The sequence below is a fragment of the Hibiscus syriacus genome, unplaced genomic scaffold (genome assembly GCF_006381635.1).
Source record: "Hibiscus syriacus cultivar Baekdansim isolate YM2019G1 unplaced genomic scaffold, ASM638163v2 tig00005582_pilon, whole genome shotgun sequence".
NCBI lineage: Eukaryota > Viridiplantae > Streptophyta > Magnoliopsida > Malvales > Malvaceae > Hibiscus > Hibiscus syriacus.
This window is the reverse complement of record NW_024062062.1, coordinates 307,536-324,496: the sequence shown is the minus strand read 5'-3', so window position 1 is coordinate 324,496 and position 16,961 is coordinate 307,536. Positions and strand designations below refer to the sequence as shown.

Here is a 16,961-nt window from a genome sequence, read left to right as displayed (position 1 = left end):
AAATGGCTGATTCCCCTTCTGTTATTTTTATTTTCATTGCACGTTTTTGGAATGAAACCGTTGCTGGAAGAGCTGCAGGCGTGGATGCTGCTGAATGGTCCACGCGCACTTTCTGGAAACATCTGGAAGCCGCTGTTGAATTGGTATCATCCTGGGCGCGTGAAACAACCTGAGGATCGCGCGTGCTTGCTGTGCGTGCCTGTTGGAGAAACTTCTGGAATGGGAAATGAAGAGGTTGCGGCTGGTTGAGAACCCCCAACCTAGGATTTTCTCACAAATTGGCATGTGGGTTCCAATCGGGCCATGTAATGAGATTTGAGTTTAATGTAATTGGGCTTGGGTTAGGTCAAAGTGGGTCAATTTGGATCGGGCTTAAGGCTTAACTGATGGGTGTATGGACTATTTGGACTGCCATGTATTGGGTATGATGTTGGGCTAATCGGGTTAAATGGGGTTTGTAAATGGGTTATGATTTTAGTTGTAAAATGGAAATGTAAATGGGTCGAGTTATACCGGATCGATTTTTGGATTTAGAAATGTACATGGACATTGTGTTTGGTAAATGGACATTACCGTGGACTACTCATGGACTTGGGTCTTTTATTTTTGATACTTGGTATCCAATTAAAAGGTTTAATTTAGATCATACGTTCTGGTCAACGTTCAATCAAGTATGGTTACGACCCAATTGAGTGCCAAAGTATTCAACGTTCTTGTCAAATTAAAATCTTAAACTTATTTAAAGATTAAATTCATACGTGATGTTCAAAATATATGTAGATTAATCTCAAATAAATATAGGTTTTTATGTGTGTGATTAGTATACTTTGATATATCAAGATCAAATCAGATTTAGAGTAATAAGGTGATGAATGATAAAACTACTGAAAGATCACCGAAAAATCGTAAATTAAAGTCGATCGACGTGAGAAAATTATCTACGAACGTAAATCATAAATCTAAATCTAATTCGATGGTCTAAAGAAGAAGATTTGGCATGATAACAAATAAGCGCTATCTTGATCAATCAAAGTGATATCATATTCAACCTTTAGAAAAAAGATAAACAAAAACAATGATTAAACAACCAATAATGAAAAGTGAAAAAGTACCAAAAGATAGAAGAAAATATTGTATAAAGGAAGAGGAAAACATATCATAAAGACAAATTATTAAAAAAAATTAAAAAAGGAAAAATATGATAAAAATAAAAGAAAAATAAGAAATATCGATGGCGACGACCAACACCAAAATTGATACCACTGTCATGCATATGCGAGTGTGAGCGTTGTTAATGGCTAAAAATTATGAATAAAATTACTTTGTAATCACTTTATACTATTAAAAAAATAAGAGTATTGGCTACTATATCTTTTGGTTGCTCTGATTGTGATACGAATGCGGGTGTAAATGAACAGAGCGTTCGTGAACTGTTTGTAAATCGTTCGTATAACGTTCATTTATATTCTTTTGTTAAACTAAATAAATATGTAAAAATTTATATATTCATTTAATAAACGAACGAACACAAACAAATGTGTGTTCGACTAATTTATGTTTACGAATAAGCTCATCTATAATCTCGTTTATAAGCTCGTTTACCGACTCGTTCATTTATGTTCAAGAACAAGTTCGTTTAACGAATCTTTTATAAGCTCGTTTATCTCGTTTTCGTTCTTTTTATTTTTTGACATTTTAAATATTAGTGGATGTAAGGACTAAATTGAACACATGACAAAGTTTAGAGTTTAAATAATAAATCTTAAGGAGTTAAAGCACCAGTAGCCTAATTTTACAATTTTTCTTTAGCTATCAAATGAAACGGCAAAATCTGAAAATTGAATATATAAATTAATGCTAAACGAACATGTTCGCGAATAATAAATAAATGAACACTAACACCTTCAAAAAATAAATAAACAAACACGAACTGAACATAAACATGAACACCTTTAGAAATAAATCATTGAACACGAACACAACTTTATTCCTTCGAACTCAGTTATTTGCCTTCACATGCTTTATTGAACAGTTTAACAATTTATGGTGTGATTAAAAATTATTAATGAAAGAAGCCCATTAAGCTCACTGATAACAAATGATGTTTAGGGCCGACAACTTATCAATAACGTTTTATAATGCAAAAATCATCTTTGTTACACTCGAGTCAGAAACCACCACCCAGCTTTGTCAGTGGATGTCACACAGGAAATCAAATCCCAAATATAAACCACAATTGAATCCCTTCTCTGTTGACCAAAACTGTCATTTTCACTGATGGTAGCATTATCTAATTTAGCTGCCTCTATTTGTTGCTCCAGTAATGGCTGTTGGGACTTGCATTCCTTGCTTTTACCCCATAGCACAAAATACAGTCCCGAGATTATGATAATAGCACCAATTACTCTTCCAAGGAACAATTGCTCTCCCAGAATGAAAGATGACATTATGGCTACAATCACCAGACATAGTGGGACCAAAAGCTGTTGGGAAAATGGGTCCTCTGTCGTTTATTACCACACCTTGAATGTAATAAGCAAGTCCTGAACATACAATGCCCTGCACCAACAAGAGCTCGAGCAAGTGAAACGGATGCATTGGTTAATCGTTGGTTAAACAAAAAATTTCTCTGTATGCAACTGTAAGTAACTTGGTGTCCTATATAAGAGCCCAAATGGCAGCATTTCCCTTCTCCATTACCAAAGCCGCTACGGTTCCTTCGAGTGTGCCCATCAGGCATATCCAAACATTCAGAGAAAGCTCGACCGGATATGTTTTCAACGTGACACCATCCGGCAAGTCAATGTCATGGTTCCATCAAATTGATTTGGACTAATTTTTGTGTTTTCCTTACTTGCAGAATCATGAAACAAACGAAGCTGAAGCAACCGGCGCAGATCATCAGACCCCCTTTGATTGTGTCATGGAAATCTGTTCCGGTTTCGTGGCTATTGATACGTGCTTCGGTCGAAAACAACTCAAGCACCGGTCCTTTCATTAGTACCATCACCATGGCTCCCGAGTCGGTCGCGAGTGTACAGATAATCTTAGCATGGCTGCGGATTGATCTCAAGTTCACCTTCTCAAGCCTGCATAGATATTTTACACAAAAAATGAATCTCTCTCCATTTTTATTGCTTAAGATTATAGCTTCTCTGTTTTTTATTTTTACCTTAGGATCCAAGCCATTAAGAAGGTGATGGCCGGAATAATGTTGTACATAGCAGCAACAAAAGTTGCAGTTGTGTACTTCATCCCCACATAATACAAGTTCTGTTCAAGAACTGCCCTGCCCAAGTATAAATACAGACATTTGTTACATGATAATCGTATGTTATTCAGTAAAAAAAAAATCGTATTTCGATTCGGATTAGTACTCCAATATGCCGAGTACCATTATTTTGATGAAGATTGGTATAGTCATCTTAGGCCTCACTTTCCTATCAAACAAACAATGAAAAGTTAAAAATGTTCCTATCAATCATTAGATCAAAGACATGTATAGAGAGATGTATTTATACTTTTCGATAATGGCTGCAAAAGGAGCCATGAGGAAGGCGGCGATGGCGTGGCGGTAGACGACGATTGCGTAATCGTTCATGCCTTGGTTCAGTGCAGCCTTGGATAAGACATCGTTTCCTGCAAAACTAAGTTGCAGAAAAATTACAGAAAAATATGGCTTGAACTTACCTAAAGAACCCACTATGTTCTGCATGTGTGTGTGTATGAATGCACACTTGATTTTGTTCTGGAACTTATAGGACATGAAAATGGAGTGCTGCACTCACGAGGGATTTGTGGTAAATGTTTCTTCCTATTTATTCGTATAAAGATAAACCAAAATTATCCCTAGCCATGAGATGAAGAAAGGGTTAAATTGGTGCCAGTATTTTAAAATATAACGTAATGGCTGATGAATGGAATGGTGGGTGGAAAACAGTAATGTTCATATATGTCTTCAATAATTTTGGGTTAACATGGATCTATATAGAAGGCATTATTCTATGTCAAAAGAAGTTATTTTATAAAATTCTAAGAGTTAACTTTTTAAGATAAAAATAAATTATTAAAAAAAATATAAAATAATATTTACAGTATATGAAATTTTGAAATTTTGAAGGGACTCTCTTGTCAATCCCTCGAACAATCTTTGGATGCATGTTCATGCCTAGAGCTATAAATGAGATTTAGACAGATTGCAAGCTCTTCGAGTTTGACTTGGTCAAAGTTCGGTCAACACTCAAAATGAATAGACTCAAATTGAATTGTTAACAGGTCAAAATGAGCTACATGATACCCGACTCAAAAAACTCATAATCAATTCAAAATTTAATTTAATTTAATTTAAATTATTAATAATATTAACATCTATATATTATTTATTTAAATACAATGTAAGACACTATCATACATGTAACACCCTAATTTAGGGGCTAAATTTTAAGAAATTATAAAGTGGTGGATTTAATTGGTATTTTGAAAGAAACTGTGGATTAAATTGTAAAATTTCAAAGTTGGCAGACCATTTTAAGAAGTGCAGGAAGTTCAGAGGCTAAACTCATGATTTGACCATTTTTCTTTAGGAGTCAATATAACCCCATTTCCGAGAAAATTACCTCAGTGACCAAAAATGTCTTATAATATACGATTTTAACCAACTTTTTTTGGATTTGCCAAAATGACCAACTAAATCGCAATGCGATCGATAATTCGCAACGCGATCTCTGGTATCGCAAATCAGTTTTCAGATTCGCAACGCGATTCTGACTATCGCATTGCGATTTCCCAAATTTGCGTTGCGATTTTCTTAATTCGCAATGCGAATACATAAATCACAACGCGATTACGTAAATCGCAATGCGAATTAGGAAAATCGCAACACGATTACGTAAATCGCAATGCGAATTAGGAAAATCGCAACACGATTACGTAAATCGCAATGCGAATTAGGAAAATCGCAATGCGAATACGTAAATCGCAATGCAAATCTGACTATCGCAATGCGATTTACATAGCGCCATTCGTATTAACGCGTATTTTTTTTCAAATTCCAAACACAAATATATTAATATATCGGAAACTGAACCGTCCACAGTATATCCCGTAATCGCAACTCATAACCTAAAACCTAAAATCACAACTCAGTCCCATCTCCATCTCTCACTCTCTACGGCGAAATCCGTCCCCATCTCCGAAGATTTCCGTCCCCATCTCCGGCGAAATCCCTCACAACCATTTACGGTCAGAAATCCCTCACAATCATTCAGAAATGGAAAATCAACCTCCAATGGTTAGTTTTTTTAATTAATTTTATTTTGAAAATTTTGCATTATTTTAGGTTTTTCATATTGAAATTGATGATAAGTTTACTGGTAATTTCAATAATAGATTAACCATTTCACTTAGATTTCTTATTAAATTCATTCGATTGCTGCCAATACTGCTAAACTGTTTAGTCTTTAACCCTGTGAAGTTAGTATTTATCTTTGTTTTGTCTTTTGGTTGAAGTAATGCAGAAGAAGAATAGTTTCTAAACTTAAAATCACAACATGAAAATGAAAATCGCAACACGAAAATGACTATCGCAACAAGAGAAATGAAAATCGCAACGCGAAATGAAAATCACAACGATATAATCGCAACGCGAAACCAAAATCGCATTGCGATTTTCATTTCGCGTTGCGATTCTCTCGTTGCGATTTTCATTTCGCGTTGCGATAGTCATTTCCGCGTTGCGATTTTCATTCTCTCGTTGCGATTTTCATTTCAACCAAAAGACAAAACAGTGTTGCAAATTTTAGTTTCAAGAATAAACTACTATTTATGTTTATTGTTTTTGGTATATCTTCACAGTGTAGTTTTTGGTATATCTAACTTGGTATATTTATTGTTTTTGTAGAAATTTTTTTCGGCTTCATTGACATTAAGGAATAAAGTTAGCCTAGCCACTACAATTGCTTCTAAGTTTTCACCTACACAAAGAAAATTGTTTGAGGAAACCTGCTTCGGGCCATGGCTGAGAGTACAACATCCGGGTGGAGATGCTAATTTGAACCATTTGTGGCTTCAGACCATGACTAGCGATCTACCCGACAGTATACAACGTGGTGAGGAAGAGATATGGTTTCATTTTCCACCGGTGTATACTTGTTTTGGGCGGAAGGAGTTCTGCTTAATCACTGGTCTACGATTCGGACACGATGATGTAGGCCGGTACACTCTTCATATCACCCGCCCATCATGGTTATCCAGGGTTTTTCCTGATGAGTCAATAAAGAAGCCAAACTTACACATCGACGACCTGAAGAAATTGTTTAATAAGAAAGATGGTTTTACTCGGATGAATGACGTCGATGTTGTCCGAGTATGCCTTCTAGTACTTTTGTATGCCGTCTTTTTAGGCAGAGAGGCCAGACAACCTATTCCTCAGGAGCTAATATTATTGGTAGAGGACCTGAATGAATGGAATCTGTTTCCGTGGGGTTCGTATATATGGAAAGCTACCTGGACTAAGTTGTCGTCTGCCTTTGATGACCGTAAAAGTTTGCGTGGCGATGGGTCGAAATACACTTTGTCAGACTTTGTTTGGGCCTTTAAGGTAAGAATTTCTATTTAATGTTTTCAAAATTATAATTAATTATTTAACAATTACTAATGTTTGTTATTATATTGTTTGTAGATTTGGATATTCGAGGCTTTCCCCAGTATGCGGACATATGCATTAAAAACTTCAAATGATATTCCTAGGTCTATTTCCTGGAAGAGGAAACGTCTGTTGGATTGGGAAGACTTAATACCATATGCGACAATAAATAATGTAAGTTAACACAAATGCTATCATATATAAACAAGTTATTAATAGTAGACGTTTAACTTTGTTTGAGTTTTTATATTTTTAGGAGGCCAACACTCCATTAATGAGACTGACACCCACGGAGGCTGAGCTTGCCACTGATTGGTGGCAAGCTAGTCAGCGTTTTCTTGATGGCACGAATGATGAGCAGCCTCCACTTCCTCCACTTCGAGAGCCATCACCTCACCCAGAGCCATCACCTGATCGACCCGGCTATACACCTCTACAACGAGAGCCATCACCTATCCAGTCACATCATCGAGCCTCTTATCCACCATCACCTCATGATAGGCGACCGACAAAGATGCCATGACTTCTATCTCCCTGTTCTCCACTTCCACCTCCACGGGATAAGTCAAGGGAGTTACGTGATGAGGTCAATGCCTTGCATGAGGAGATCGGTACTCTACGCGATAACGATGGTGCATGGCGTGTGGAGGTGTCTACTTTACGTGGTGAGGTTGCCGCTCTACGTGAGATGGTAGTATCATTGCAGAATGAGGTTCATACTCTATGCAACGAGGTAAGTTTAAGATTTTCCATATTTAACTTGATGATAAATTTACTCGTAATTTCACTTAGATTAACCATTTCACTTAGATTGCTTAGTAAATTTATTCGGTTGCTGCCAATACTGCTAAATTGTTTATTAACACTGTGAAGTTAGTATTTGTCTTTTGTTGTCTTTTGGTTGAAGTAAATTTATTCGGTTGCTACCAATTCTGCTAAACTGTGTATTCTTTAACATTGTGAAGTTAGTATTTATTGCGATTCTCTCGTTGCGATTTTCATTTCGCGTTGCGATAGTCATTTTTCACGTTGCGATTTTAAGTTCCAGAAACTATTCTTCTTCTGCAAATTGAAACTTGAATGAATTGCATTACTTCAGCCAATAGACAAAGACAAATACTAAGTTGACAGTGTTGCAAGTTTGAAACATATTTGTCTTTGTTTCTGATGCATTTTGAACTATGATAAATAATGACTTGGGTGAATTCAATGCAAGTTTGAAACATATTTTTCTTTGTTTTCACTGTTTAAATATCATGTCTGTTTATTTACTGATTTTTGTATTTAATTATTTAGCGGCCCGATAAGGTGGATGCTTTACGTCGGGTTTTTCTTGCACGACAGAGTTCACGCATCAGACGGCGTGCACGTGCTATTAAGTCTCCGTACACCCCAATAGTGCGAAAACACCGCAAGAAGAAGCCCGACTCGCCTGTCATCCCTCAAGAGTCCACTCCTATCGTTGAAGATGCCCCTATCATTCCTCGAGAGTCCCCTCCCACCGTTCAAGAGGCCACTGTCATCGTTGAAGAGGTCCCTCTCACCATTCAAGAGCCCGATTCACATGGCGTCATATGTAAGATTCTTGAGAAACCCTCTGACGTGCCGTACATGATGGATGATAGTTGGCTCTCGTATGAGTTATCGGCCAGTACCATTCCAGTATCTGAAGTGGAGAGGAGACAACTACCAGACACAGTTCTGGATAACACCCTTTGGGCTAAGACCGCAGTTGATTTTTATCTATATGAGCGGAGCCAGGGGTGTTTCACTGACATATGCAAGCTCAACGATGATATCTATTTGTTGCTTGATCGGTCTTGGTGGGGCGTATTATTAGGGGTCGAAGATAATGGCTATTTTGATGGAGGGGTAAGTCTTATATTTTTCTTATATTTCAATTTGATTTTTTTTTTAAATTTATGTAAGTTACTAATATATGTCTTTTTTTGTGAAACAGCATATCGATGCGTGGGTGTCACGTCTTCTAATAATTAGGAAACTTAAGGAAAATAAAAGAAATACACGATATACAATTATGCCGACGTCTTTTAACGCCGTTCACTTGAAGAATCAACGAGATGAATCATTTGCGTTGGGCAATGGACAAGTTAAACTTTATCCTGCATGGTGGGAGGTCGATAAGGTTAGTATTTATTTTAGATTGAGTTTAAAGGTATTCATAAATAAGTGCGCAAATGAATGAATTATTACTTATGATTGCAGGTGTTTATCCCTGTTTTGGAACGTAAACATTGGCTTCTCGTCGAGATTCAGCTCCCATCCCTTAAGGCAATAGTATATGACAGCATGATAAATTACATATCATTGGCTGATTTAAGAGATATTATTAAGGGATGGAGCTCTCATTTGGCTAAATTCTTGGATGCGATAAATTATTGGACTCGTTCTGGAAACAAGAAGCCAAAGAAGCTCAATATTACAGTTAGTAGAGACGAGACCGCACCACAACAAACGAATGGACCCAGAGGGGATTGTGGTCCTCTCGTATGCTTGGCGTTGGAGCGTTTGATCACAGGAAGTATAAAGTATCTACCTCCCACCGATAGAGATAGAGCTGCAGCAGGCTTGTGGTTTCGGCATTATATGGCTAGATAGATATATACGAGACACTGCCTACCTGCATCCGCGTTATAAAAATGTCCATAAACAATTGGTAAGTTTATAGGCTTTTGGTTTGAAAAATGTTTGGTTAAGTACCTAGAATTCAATAATTTGCTGTTTGTAGGTTTTAGATGTGTAGAAAGTGTTGTTTGAGCAAATTTTTGGTTTCTGTAGGTTAATCTCAGAAGTGAGCTGCGTGAAAATGATGTATGGCTGCAAAAGTTGATTCAATAGTAGATGAGGAAATAAGAATTATTGCTTATTTTTTGATTGTTTAATTGATTTGTAAAAGATGATTTGTAAAAGTTGATTTGTTTAATTGATATGAACATAATTCTTATTTGTGCTTGTTTAATTGATTGAAATGTAATGGTTGATTTTGTTGATTTATATCTGCATTATGTTGAAGGCAAAAATGACTATCGAAATGTGAAATGAAAATCGCAACGCGAAATGAAAATCGCAACGCAAAACGAAATTCGCGTTGCGATTTTCATTTCGCTTTGTGATTCCCTCGTTGCGATTTTCATTTCGTATTGCGATTCTCTCGTTGCGATTTTCATTTCGCATTGCGATAGTCATTTCCGCGTTGCGATAGACATTAAGATGATTGCGAACGTCATTTCCGTGTTGCGATAGTCAAATGAATGCCTAATAAGTGATAACAACTGAACATATCATAGCAATTTTCAAACTCAAGTTACTAATACATGCCTAACTGAAAATGTTAAAAGTTCACACATAAAATCCACATAATACAACGTTTGCATTTAAAAATCACCTAAGTTAACAGTCCCAAAAGGTGAAGCCGGTTGTGATTGGGATTTTAAAGATGATTGCGATTTTGATTGCCTTTTGCTTGACACCATATAAGCTTTGGATTTTGATGAGGATCCATATTTTGGTAGAGGAAAGATGATTGTGATGGCACTGGTGATCCACATGTCAACCTTGTATGACCACTTTCCTTGCATCGACTACATGTCGATCTCTTCTTCTCTTCACCCTTAGACAGTATACGATCGTGACTTTTTGGTCGGCTAGGTAGCCTTCTGTCCATGGCTGGTGGCAAAACTGTTTGTAAGTCATCTGGTATGTAACACTCAGAAGGATGTGGAATAGGGTAGACAATCTCGCCATAAGTCTGTCGATATACTTCTGTAGTGTAGCAATCCATAGCGTATGCGCTTGAATCATCTTGGTTTAGATGAAGAGAAACTTTTATAACATGGCCACACGGATAACCAGATGTTTGCCATTTTATACAACTACACGTCTTTGCATTTAGATCGACAAGCCCATTTAAGTTATTATCCAGTACTTTAAACAAAGTGTTTGAACATGGTTCAACTCTCCATGACGTTGACTTCACAACACGTTTCGTTATCTTTTTTTCTGTCCATGGTGTAACACGATTTTCCAATGTTCCTGTAAATTTAAATAAATAATACTTAGTAAAATATATGATAAGTTACGAATTTAAAGAAATAATACCTGCATGGTTTCTTTTCTTGTAGTACCACTGTTGAATAGAGGCTCGAAAAAACTCCATTAATATAATAATGGATAATTTCCGGGAATGACGACTTAGAGCGTTGATTGATTCTGCACTATTAGACGTCATGAAACCAAATCTTGCTTCAAGTTGATGTACTCTTGACCATCTTTCAAACCCGACATCTTCTAGTGTTTGAGCACACTGGGGAAAAACACGTCTTAAACAGTTTATATGCTTTTTAAAATCCACTTCCCGATAAGCTTTTACATCCTTCCAGTATGTTCATTTGTGATTTTTTATACCAACAGACCTTGATTTTAGATTTCTATACAAATGAACACCATTAAGTCCATGAAAAGCATATGGAAAACACCTTCTAACAGCGTTGTCAATTGAGTTTGCCCTATCGGATATGATTGTCAGATTGCTAATAGGACCTATGCAATCCCTAAGATGCCCCATAAACCATGTCCATGAATCAGAGGTTTCAGATTTGCCAACCCCGTAAGCTATTGGCAGTATCCCATGGTTAGCATCCATGGCTACTGCTAATAAGTTTACTCCAAGGTATCGACCTTTTAAATGTGCTCCGTCAACTATAATAACTGGGCGCATGCAATTAATAAACGAACGAATCTACAAAATCATATACACAAGAAATATAATCATTTAAATGTGAAATGCATGTAACTAACAAAAATGAGTCAACAAAATTATATTGATTTACTAACCGCAGCACCAATGGCGATAAACAGCAACTCAAAACGTCCATCTCTATCTGTTTTGATATGAGTTACCGACCCCAGGATTTTTCAGCTTTAAATTGTGACAATAAGCCAGCAGTTAGGCAAACGATGCTTCTGGCGACCCCCTCAACAATTCCAAGGCATAACATTTGGCTCTCCAAGATTGAGAATATGAGATACTAATCTTGAACCGAGTATTCATGTCAGCCATAATTTCATGTCCCCGATATATCCTACCATTTAAAAACATTAACTCAGCCAGAAAACCACCCAACACCTTTTTGTTTGCCTGTCTATGGTGAGGAAAAACTTGGGTTCTTGAACATGTATGTTTATCAATAAAAGTCCTAACTTGAAACATTTCGCAATCTTTTATCCTCTTTGCAATCATACGCCACATACAGTTTTTGTCAATCATACATCTTGTTTCGAAATGATCTTTGCTTGATTTGTTAACTTTTAGTTGATAGCCATCTTCCACACATTTCGTATACAAAGCTATCTTCAAGTCTTCCTTTGTATCAAAACAATCATCTTTCTTGATACGAATAATTTTTGTGTAACAATCAACTGCTATCTTTACCAACTCTTCTTCCGGTATCTGAAGTAATTCTGGCATATTCCAGTTATACTCCCGTGGCATTTTCTTCGGGGACTTTTCTTTGGGGATTTCTTCTTCTTCTTTTTCTTCTTCAATGTTATATGAATTACAGAATGGATGTTCAACATGTTCATTTACAATCGTAACTTCCTCCTCATTATCATCAACAACATCTTCCTCGGCAACGGTTGTTTCATCATCAAAAATCGGGTATTGACCAATATCAAAATCATTACACGCAGGGTCTGTTTCTTCTTCTGAAAAATCATCAAAATCCGAGTATTGACCAAGATCAAAGTCCGGGTATTGACCAAGATCAAATTTCGAATACTGACTAGTACTCACAATTTTTTTTGTTGGCTCATCATCGTCTAACTGGTCAATACGAAAACCGAAATTTGGTGCTGAAAGTTGAATGAGATTTGGATTAGGGAAAGGTTGTGGGTTTTGAGATTGTGTTTGGTATTGGAAATGTGGTGAAACAATATTTGCTTGGTGATGAAATTGTGGTGGAACCATTAAATTTTTGAGCACCATAAACTGGGGTTGAAAAACTTAGTTGATTACTACCCGCTGCTGACCAAACTTCACTACTTCTAGGTTCAACAACATACAATGTAACATCATCACTTGAAACACTAATGTAAGCAATGAATCGTTCAACATCTTCATTGTGGTTAACAAATAAACTTTACCATTTCTCTGATAAGATAGCCTAAATCCACTTAGGGGCTCTAAATTCAATTTATTTGCAACACGTAACATTAGAGTTTCATAAGTTAACTTTTTTAATGACAATTTTAATTGAAGATTCATGGGTAAAGGCATATATTGTAAAACACCATGAACATTCTCCCATGACCCTCCAAAACACAAATTTATCCAAACATGATCAATATTAGATGATTTCATTATTGTAAATTAATCTACTAAACAAACGAGCTGCGAAACTAAGCCGGATGGGGAAGAATGTCGTTGGATATAGGAACAGATGTCGCCAGAGAGAGTGATAGATGGAGATGGAATGAGTTGCGATTTAGGGATTTAGGTTATGAGTTACTGCTGCTGCGTAGTTATATACTAAAACATTTGTTTTGCGAAATTAAAACCTGTTGCGAATTCAGAAATCGAGTTGCGAATTTGAAATTCAGTATTGCGATAGTCAGAATCTCGTTGCGATTTACTAAATCGCAATGCGAATACGTAAATCGCAATGCGAATTAGGAAAATCGCAATGCGAATACGTAAATCGCAATGCGAATACGTAAATCGCAATACGATTACGTAAATCGCAATGCGATTACGTAAATCGCAATGCGAATACGTAATCGTATTGCGATTTTCCTAATTCGCATTGCGATTTACGTATTCGCATTGCGATTTAGGAAAATCGCAACGCGAATTTGGGAAATCGCAATGCGATAGTCAGAATCGCGTTGCGAATCTAGAAACTGATTTGCGATATTGGAGATCGCGTTTCGAATTATCGATCGCATTGCGATTTAGTTGGTCATTTTGATAAATCCAAAAAAAGTTGATTAAAATCGTATATTATAAGACATTTTGGTCACTGAGGTTATTTTCTCTTTATTTTTCTGCAGAAAATGCTCATAAAAAAAAGTTGATTAAAATCGTATATTATAAGACATTTTGGTCACTGAGGTTATTTTCTCTTTATTTTTCTGCAGAAAATGCTCATAATTCCTCTCTGGGTCACCAACTTTCAACTCCGATCTACTCGTCATCCAACCTCCGATCGACGAGCCGAAACCACCATCGTGTTCGTTGTCGAGCGAGAAACAAAACCCCTCAAATATTTCATCGTGAATCGTCACCATTCATCGTTAATTTAGTCGGAAGCATCGTCGATAATAACTCGGTTTTAGTTGGTTTTTCATCGATTCATGACGATCCGGTCATCCTTTTACGACACCTCCCGCACCATTGTGTTCCTTGCATCGTTCCAAGTCTGCCGATGTCATCCTTGGTCTCTGTCGACGGCGGCGCGTGAGGAGGTGAAGCGGTCAAAGTTTCCAATTTAGCACTGTTCACGCGCCCCCAATCGCCACCACTGCGTGTGGGGAAGGAAAAAGTGATCGGTTTGACCGGTTTTGGAACTGATTTGACCAGTTACAACCCGACCCGACCCGTTTGACCCAACCCGACCCGTTGACCGTTGACCGGCGTTGACCAAAACTTTGACTGACTTTGACCGGGCATTAAACAACCTTTGACTTTGACCGAGTATACCTATCCTGACATTTTTCGACGTTCCAAATCCGATTCCGCTACCCGTTTTTCGAAATTCGAACCCGAAGACCTCGAAATTACCGATCAAACCCTTTGACTTTGATTTTGACCAAAAATTCCAAATTTTCGAAAAGTCATATTTTATGCTTTCGACGTCCTGAATCCGAATCCGAAGTCCGTTTCACCAAATTCGAAACAGGTAAGTTGTTTTTCACTGATTTATCACTCGATTCGATTCGTTTATCGTAATTAAGCTCCGTTTTTTATATAATTTATGTTGATATGTATCTGAGGAATTATTGGAAGTTGTATTGAAGATCAAAGGCGTTCAAATGGAATTTTTATGGTCGATCAATATTTGCACGAAAATCGAGGTAATACTTTACCACCTCTTTATGCTTTATGGAACATGTCAATATTGGTAAATGCATGATTAAGATAATGTTGGTCTCATTTGTGTAGTTAATTAGTTTCTACACTCGATTTGAATACGGTAAAAGGGTTTAGTAATTGAATATGGTTCAGATGATTTTTATAAGAAATTTAGGGATTGTTAGAATTAAATTACAAGTTCTGTGCTTAGTGATAAAGAAATCAACATGGATTGTAACTTATAGTTTATTCATCAAATGTTAAATGTTAAAGGTACTTGGATGGGAAATTATGATAATACTCTGTAGGGTAAAATTACAAAAATACCTTAAGTTGTAAGATGTCAAGAATTGTCCCTGGAAGTTGATTATAACTCTGAAAGGATATATTATATGATAAAACTACAGATGTGCTTAAGAAATGCTAGATTTTGCTTACGAAATACGGATAACCGGTTTTTAACCCTAGAGAGTTTGTGCAAGATATTAGAATTCTATTAAGGAATCATTTCAAGATAAGAGAATGTTTGGTAAAGCAATTGATCATAGGATCTCTAAATTATAATTATTTTCATTAAGAGCTAATATTGAAATTATCTAGTTAAGAAATTACGAAAATACCCTTGAGAAGTAAAATAGTCCTAGTTAACCCTGAATGAGAAAATACTTTGAGGATTTGTACTTAACTCGATTAAGTAAATATTTGATTATTAAGATCCTGACTTAGTTCAGGAAAATTCTTGATTTTCCGTTTGTAAAATCTGAGAAGACACTTGACCCAGAAATATCCGAGTTATGAGTAAACACCTGAAGAATAATTTGTCGGGGTGTTCTGTTGTCATAATTGTTCAAAAGGACTGAAATAAATGATAAGATTGAATTTAATAGTAAGATCGAACGGAAGGAAATGATTGAAATACGCTGAATCTGTAAAATGACCAAAATACCCCTGTAATTGAAATAACCCATGAATACCACCAATCTCAATAATGTTTGGATATCTTCGAGCTCTGAAATAAATGGAATAAAAATGAATACCAAAATTACCAAAATACCCTTGTGTCCTATTCTAAGTAAATGCCTTGGATTAATTAAGGAATCCAAATAAGCATAGGTATTGGACTACCTTTAAAAAGTTATGGAACACAGCTTAAGTAAGCCGATCAACTTTAATGATATGTCAGTACCTGAACGACATAGATATTACTTGAATGCGTGTTCGTCTACTCAAGTTTAGCTCGATGATAATTTTGGAAGTATTCAACTCAGCTCAACTCTAGATTGTATTCAGTATTAAGAATTGGACGTTTGTTCGACAAATAAACCACGAAGACCAAATTAAACTGAATGGAAATACAATATGTATTTAGAATTCAGAAACGTCTGAATTACTCTGAAAAAAGTAACAATAATAGACATGATTGTTAAATGAACTAAATAACCTCAATGAATAAGGATTAAATAAGTGATTGGATGAGTCTGGAAACACTGTTGAACTTACATGATAAATTGTCTTTATGGGTTATAAACCATGAATCAAGTACGTCCGTATTTCCTGATATCGTTGAAACATGGAAATGAAATAAAGACAGTTGGGAGATCTATTCAGCGATGATTATGGGGATGATCTATGGATCTACATTATGGTATTAAAGAGTGAATACACTAGAAGGATAATGAATGACTTGTTGACATGCATCAGTTTGAAAGTTGTGTAACTCGAGTTGTTTGATATGATCGATAGTCATAGATTGTAAATGACTTGCATATTTGATTCTATATTTTCATCTAAAATCACTTCTTTATGTTGGAAAACGCAAGTAACACAGAAGGAAAAGATTCAGAATACCTCATTTGGTTCAATTGGGCTGAAATCCTATGAATTCAAAGTATATTCCTGAATACCCTGATTGTTTGGATAATGGAATCACTCGCAGTAAAATCTGAATTTAGAATTATTATGTATAAAGGTTCCTGAACGTTTTCCTGATGCACATAGAAACTTAGTGGAATTCTAAAGTATCAATCTGAAATGTCTGATTAGATCGGTTAGAAATCGATTCTCTTCAATAAGATCTTATTACTGGAATTCGATCAAATTGCACAATTCATGTTATCCATATTGATAACTACAAAATACATCTAAAAATTTGGATTCTCTAGTGTGTTCCTTATATTTTGAAAAATTGTTTTATTGTTTTAACATGTGGTACACTGAAATCTATGG

The 16,961-nt window shown here is 36.1% G+C and overlaps 1 pseudogene; it reads right to left on the bottom strand.

Annotated features, from left to right (window-relative positions):
• Positions 1–2,156: 2,156 nt before the first annotated feature.
• On the bottom strand, positions 2,157–3,715 carry LOC120199831 (annotated as a pseudogene).
• Between the last annotated feature and the right edge of the window lie 13,246 nt (positions 3,716–16,961).